Source organism: Eptatretus burgeri, chromosome 2 (assembly GCF_056783735.1).
Source record: "Eptatretus burgeri isolate ZD-2024b chromosome 2, Ebu_testis_v1, whole genome shotgun sequence".
NCBI classification, from domain to species: domain Eukaryota; kingdom Metazoa; phylum Chordata; class Myxini; order Myxiniformes; family Myxinidae; genus Eptatretus; species Eptatretus burgeri.
In genome coordinates, this window is record NC_140962.1 from 98296976 (window position 1) to 98303358 (window position 6383).

A 6383-nucleotide genomic window follows, 5' to 3' on the forward strand; every position below is an offset into this window, starting at 1 on the left:
TCGTTCTGTCGGTCTGTCGCTCGCCCTGTCGGTCTGTCGCTCGCTCGTTCTGTCGGTCGGTCTGTCGCTCGCTCGCTCGCTCGTTCTGTCGGTCGGTCTGTCGCTCGCTCGCTCGCTCGTTCTGTCGGTCGGTCTGTCGCTCGCTCGCTCGCTCGTTCTGTCGGTCGGTCTGTCGCTCGCTCGCTCGCTCGTTCTGTCGGTCGGTCTGTCGCTCGCTCGCTCGCTCGTTCTGTCGGTCGGTCTGTCGCTCGCTCGCTCGCTCGGTCTGTCGCTCGCTCGCTCGCTCGCTCGCTCGCTCGTTCTGTCGGTCTGTCGCTCGCTCGCTCGCTCGTTCTGTCGCTCGCTCGCTCGCCCTGTCGGTCTGTCGCTCGCTCGCTCGCTCGCCCTGTCGGTCTGTCGCTCGCTCGCTCGCTCGCCCTGTCGGTCTGTCGCTCGCTCGCTCGCTCGCCCTGTCGGTCTGTCGCTCGCTCGCTCGCTCGCCCTGTCGGTCTGTCGCTCGCTCGCTCGCTCGCTCGCTCGCTCGGTCTGTCGCTCGCTCGCTCGCTCGCTCGCTCGGTCTGTCGCTCGCTCGGTCTGTCGGTCTGTCGCTCGCTCGCTCTGTCGGTCTGTCGCTCGCTCGCTCTGTCGGTCTGTCGCTCGCTCGCTCTGTCGGTCTGTCGCTCGCTCGCTCTGTCGGTCTGTCGCTCGCTCGCTCTGTCGGTCTGTCGCTCGCTCGCGCGCTCTGTCGCTCTGTCGCGCGCTCCCTCGCTCTGTCGGTCTGTCGCTCGCTCGCTGCCGTTCTGTCGGTCTGTCGCTCGCTCGCTCGCTCTGTCGGTCTGTCGCTCGCTCGCCGCTCTGTCGCTCGCCGCTGCTCGCTCTGTCGCTCTGTCGCTCGCTCGCTCGCTCTGTCGGTCTGTCGCTCGCTCGCTCGCTCTGTCGGTCTGTCGCTCGCTCGCTCGCTCGCTCTGTCGGTCTGTCGCTCGCTCGCTCTGTCGGTCTGTCGCTCGCTCGCTCGCTCTGTCGGTCTGTCGCTCGCTCGCTCGCTCTGTCGGTCTGTCGCTCGCTCGCTCGCTCTGTCTGCCGCTCGCTCGCTCGCTCGCTCGCCCTGTCGGTCTGTCGCTCGCTCGCCCTGTCGGTCTGTCGCTCGCTCGCTCGCTCGCTCTGTCGGTCTGTCGCTCGCTCGCTCGCTCGCTCTGTCGGTCTGTCGCTCGCTCGCTCGCTCTGTCGGTCTGTCGCTCGCTCGCTCGCTCGCTCTGTCGGTCTGTCGCTCGCTCGCTCGCTCTGTCGGTCTGTCGCTCGCTCGCTCGCTCGCTCTGTCGCTCGCTCGCTCGCTGCCGCTCTGTCGCTCGCTCGTCGCTCGCTCGCTCTGTCGGTCTGTCGCTCGCCCGCTCGCTCGGTCTGTCGCTCGCCCGCTCGCTCGCTCGCTCTGTCGGTCTGTCGCTCGCTCGCTCTGTCGGTCTGTCGCTCGCTCGCTCTGTCGGTCTGTCGCTCGCTCGCTCTGTCGGTCTGTCGCTCGCTCGCTCTGTCGGTCTGTCGCTCGCTCGCTCTGTCGGTCTGTCGCTCGCTCGCTCTGTCGGTCTGTCGCTCGCTCGCTCTGTCGGTCTGTCGCTCGCTCGCTCTGTCGGTCTGTCGCTCGCTCGCTCTGTCGGTCTGTCGCTCGCTCGCTCTGTCGGTCTGTCGCTCGCTCGCTCGCTCGGTCTGTCGCTCGCTCGCTCTGTCTGTCGCTCGCTCGCTCTGTCGGTCTGTCGCTCGCTCGCTCGCTGCTCTGTCGCTCGCTCCCTCGCTCTGTCGCTCGCTCGCTCTGTCGGTCTGTCGCTCGCTCGCTCGCTCTGTCGGTCTCGCTCGCTCGCTCGCTCGCTCTGTCGGTCTCGCTCGCTCGCTCGCTCTGTCGGTCTGTCGCTCGCTCGCTCGCTCTGTCTGCCGCTCGCTCGCTCGCTCGCTCGCCCTGTCGGTCTGTCGCTCGCTCGCCCTGTCGGTCTGTCGCTCGCTCGCTCGCTCTGTCGGTCTGTCTCTCGCTCGCTCGCTCTGTCGGTCTGTCGCTCGCTCGCTCTGTCGGTCTGTCGCTCGCTCGCTCTGTCGGTCTGTCGCTCGCTCGCTCGCTCTGTCGGTCTGTCGCTCGCTCGCTCGCTCTGTCGGTCTGTCGCTCGCTCGCTCTGTCGGTCTGTCGCTCGCTCGCTCGCTCTGTCGGTCTGTCGCTCGCTCGCTCTGTCGGTCTGTCGCTCGCTCGCTCTGTCGGTCTGTCGCTCGCTCGCTCTGTCGGTCTGTCGCTCGCTCGCTCTGTCGGTCTGTCGCTCGCTCGCTCGCTCTGTCGGTCTGTCGCTCGCTCGCTCTGTCGGTCTGTCGCTCGCTCGCTCTGTCGGTCTGTCGCTCGCTCGCTCGCTCGGTCTGTCGCTCGCTCGCTCGCTCGGTCTGTCGCTCTGTCGCTCGCTCGCTCTGTCGGTCTGTCGCTCGCTCGCTCTGTCGGTCTGTCGCTCGCTCGCTCTGTCGGTCTGTCGCTCGCTCGCTCTGTCGGTCTGTCGCTCGCTCGCTCTGTCGGTCTGTCGCTCGCTCGCTCTGTCGGTCTGTCGCTCGCTCGCTCTGTCGGTCTGTCGCTCGCTCGCTCTGTCGGTCTGTCGCTCGCTCGCTCTGTCGGTCTGTCGCTCGCTCGCTCTGTCGGTCTGTCGCTCGCTCGCTCGCTCTGTCGGTCTGTCGCTCGCTCGCTCGCTCTGTCGGTCTGTCGCTCGCTCGCTCGCTCTGTCGGTCTGTCGCTCGCTCGCTCTGTCGGTCTGTCGCTCGCTCGCTCTGTCGGTCTCGCTCGCTCGCTCGCTCTGTCGGTCTCGCTCGCTCGCTCGCTCTGTCGGTCTGTCGCTCGCTCGCTCGCTCTGTCTGCCGCTCGCTCGCTCGCTCGCCCTGTCGGTCTGTCGCTCGCTCGCCCTGTCGGTCTGTCGCTCGCTCGCCCTGTCGGTCTGTCGCTCGCTCGCTCGCTCTGTCGGTCTGTCTCTCGCTCGCTCGCTCTGTCGCTCGCTCGCTCTGTCTGTCGCTCGCTCGCTCTGTCTGTCGCTCGCTCGCTCTGTCTGTCGCTCGCTCGCTCTGTCTGTCGCTCGCTCTGTCTGTCGCTCGCTCTGTCTGTCGCTCGCTCGCTCGCTCTGTCGGTCTGTCGCTCGCTCGCTCGCTCTGTCGGTCTGTCGCTCGCTCGCTCGCTCTGTCGGTCTGTCGCTCGCTCGCTCGCTCTGTCGGTCTGTCGCTCGCTCGCTCGCTCTGTCGGTCTGTCGCTCGCTCGCTCGCTCTGTCGGTCTGTCGCTCGCTCTGTCGGTCTGTCGCTCGCTCGCTCGCTCTGTCGGTCTGTCGCTCGCTCGCTCGCTCTGTCGGTCTGTCGCTCGCTCGCTCGCTCTGTCTGCCGCTCGCTCGCTCGCTCGCTCGCCCTGTCGGTCTGTCGCTCGCTCGCCCTGTCGGTCTGTCGCTCGCTCGCTCGCTCGCTCTGTCGGTCTGTCGCTCGCTCGCTCGCTCTGTCGGTCTGTCGCTCGCTCGCTCGCTCTGTCGGTCTGTCGCTCGCTCGCTCGCTCTGTCGGTCTGTCGCTCGCTCGCTCGCTCTGTCGGTCTGTCGCTCGCTCGCTCGCTCGCTCGCTCTGTCGGTCTGTCGCTCGCTCGGTCTGTCGCTCTGTCGCTCGCTCGCTCGCTCGGTCTGTCGCTCTGTCGCTCGCTCGCTCGCTCGGTCTGTCGCTCTGTCGCTCGCTCGCTCGCTCGGTCTGTCGCTCTGTCGCTCGCTCGCTCGCTCGGTCTGTCGCTCTGTCGCTCGCTCGCTCTGTCGGTCTGTCGCTCGCTCGCTCTGTCGGTCTGTCGCTCGCTCGCTCTGTCGGTCTGTCGCTCGCTCGCTCTGTCGGTCTGTCGCTCGCTCGCTCTGTCGGTCTGTCGCTCGCTCGCTCTGTCGGTCTGTCGCTCGCTCGCTCGCTCTGTCGGTCTGTCGCTCGCTCGCTCTGTCGGTCTGTCGCTCGCTCGCTCTGTCGGTCTGTCGCTCGCTCGCTCTGTCGGTCTGTCGCTCGCTCGCTCGCTCTGTCGGTCTGTCGCTCGCTCGCTCTGTCGGTCTGTCGCTCGCTCGCTCTGTCGGTCTGTCGCTCGCTCGCTCTGTCGGTCTGTCGCTCGCTCGCTCTGTCGGTCTGTCGCTCGCTCCGGCTCTGTCGGTCTGTCGCTCGCCGCTGTCGCTCTGTCGGTCCGCCGCCGCTCGTGTCGCCGCTCGCTGTCGCTCTGTCGCTCGCTCGCTCGCCCTGTCGGTCTGTCGCTCGCTCGCTCGCTCGGTCTGTCGCCCGCTCGCTCGCTCGCCCTGTCGGTCTGTCGCTCGCTCGCCCTGTCGGTCTGTCGCTCGCTCGCTCGCTCTGTCGGTCTGTCTCTCGCTCGCTCGCTCTGTCGGTCTGTCTCTCGCTCGCTCGCTCTGTCGGTCTGTCGCTCGCTCGCTCGCTCTGTCGGTCTGTCGCTCGCTCGCTCGCTCTGTCGGTCTGTCGCTCGCTCGCTCGCTCTGTCGGTCTGTCGCTCGCTCGCTCGCTCTGTCGCTCTGTCGCTCGCTCGCTCGCTCGGTCTGTCGCTCTGTCGCTCGCTCGCTCGGTCTGTCGCTCTGTCGCTCGCTCGCTCGCTCGGTCTGTCGCTCTGTCGCTCGCTCGCTCGCTCGCTCTGTCTGTCGCTCGCTCGCTCTGTCTGTCTGTCGCTCGCTCGCTCGCTCTGTCTGTCTGTCGCTCGCTCGCTCGCTCTGTCTGTCTGTCGCTCGCTCGCTCGCTCTGTCTGTCTGTCGCTCGCTCGCTCGCTCTGTCTGTCTGTCGCTCGCTCGCTCGCTCTGTCGCTCGCTCGCTCGCTCTGTCGGTCTGTCGCTCGCTCGCTCTGTCGGTCTGTCGCTCGCTCGCTCTGTCGGTCTGTGGCTCGCTCGCCGCTCTGTCGGTCTGTCGCTCGCTCGCTCGTTCTGTCGGTCGGTCTGTCGCTCGCTCGCTCGCTCGGTCTGTCGCTCGCTCGGTCTGTCGGTCTGTCGCTCGCTCGCTCGCTCGGTCTGTCGCTCGCTCGCTCGCTCGCTCTGTCGGTCTGTCGCTCGCTCGCTCTGTCGGTCTGTCGCTCGCTCGCTCTGTCGGTCTGTCGCTCGCTCGCTCGCTCGGTCTGTCGCTCGCTCGCTCTGTCTGTCGCTCGCTCGCTCTGTCTGTCGCTCGCTCGCTCTGTCTGTCGCTCGCTCGCTCTGTCTGTCGCTCGCTCGCTCTGTCTGTCGCTCGCTCGCTCTGTCTGTCGCTCGCTCGCTCTGTCTGTCGCTCGCTCGCCGCTCTGTCTGTCGCTCGCTCGCTCGCTGCGCTCGCTCGCTCTGTCTGTCGCTCGCTCGCTCTGTCTGTCGCTCGCTCGCTCTGTCTGTCGCTCGCTCGCTCGCTCGCTCTGTCTGTCTGTCGCTCGCTCGCTCGCTCGCTCTGTCTGTCTGTCGCTCGCTCGCTCTGTCTGTCTGTCGCTCGCTCGCTCGCTCTGTCTGTCGCTCGCTCGCTCGCTCGCTCTGTCTGTCGCTCGCTCGCTCGCTCTGTCTGTCGCTCGCTCGCTCTGTCTGTCGCTCGCTCGCTCTGTCTGTCGCTCGCTCGCTCTGTCTGTCGCTCGCTCGCTCTGTCTGTCGCTCGCTCGCTCTGTCTGTCGCTCGCTCGCTCGCTCGCTCTGTCTGTCTGTCGCTCGCTCGCTCGCTCTGTCTGTCGCTCGCTCGCTCTGTCTGTCGCTCGCTCTGTCTGTCGCTCGCTCGCTCGCTCTGTCTGTCTCGCTCTGTCGCTCGCTCGCTCTGTCTGTCTGTCGCTCGCTCGCTCTGTCTGTCTGTCGCTCGCTCGCTCTGTCTGTCGCTCGCTCGCTCTGTCTGTCGCTCGCTCGCTCTGTCTGTCGCTCGCTCGCTCTGTCTGTCGCTCGCTCGCTCTGTCTGTCGCTCGCTCGCTCGCTCGCTCTGTCTGTCGCTCGCTCGCTCTGTCTGTCGCTCGCTCGCTCGCTCTGTCTGTCGCTCGCTCGCTCGCTCTGTCTGTCGCTCGCTCGCTCGCTCTGTCTGTCGCTCGCTCGCTCGCTCTGTCTGTCGCTCGCTCGCTCTGTCTGTCGCTCGCTCGCTCTGTCTGTCGCTCGCTCGCTCTGTCTGTCGCTCGCTCGCTCTGTCTGTCGCTCGCTCGCTCGCTCGCTCTGTCTGTCGCTCGCTCGCTCGCTCGCTCTGTCTGTCGCTCGCTCGCTCGCTCTGTCGCTCGCTCGCTCTGTCTGTCTGTCGCTCGCTCGCTCGCTCTGTCTGTCGCTCGCTCGCTCGCTCTGTCTGTCGCTCGCTCGCTCGCTCTGTCTGTCGCTCGCTCGCTCTGTCTGTCGCTCGCTCGCTCTGTCTGTCGCTCGCTCGCTCTGTCTGTCGCTCGCTCGCTCTGTCTGTCGCTCGCTCGCTCGCTCTGTCTGTCTGTCGCTCG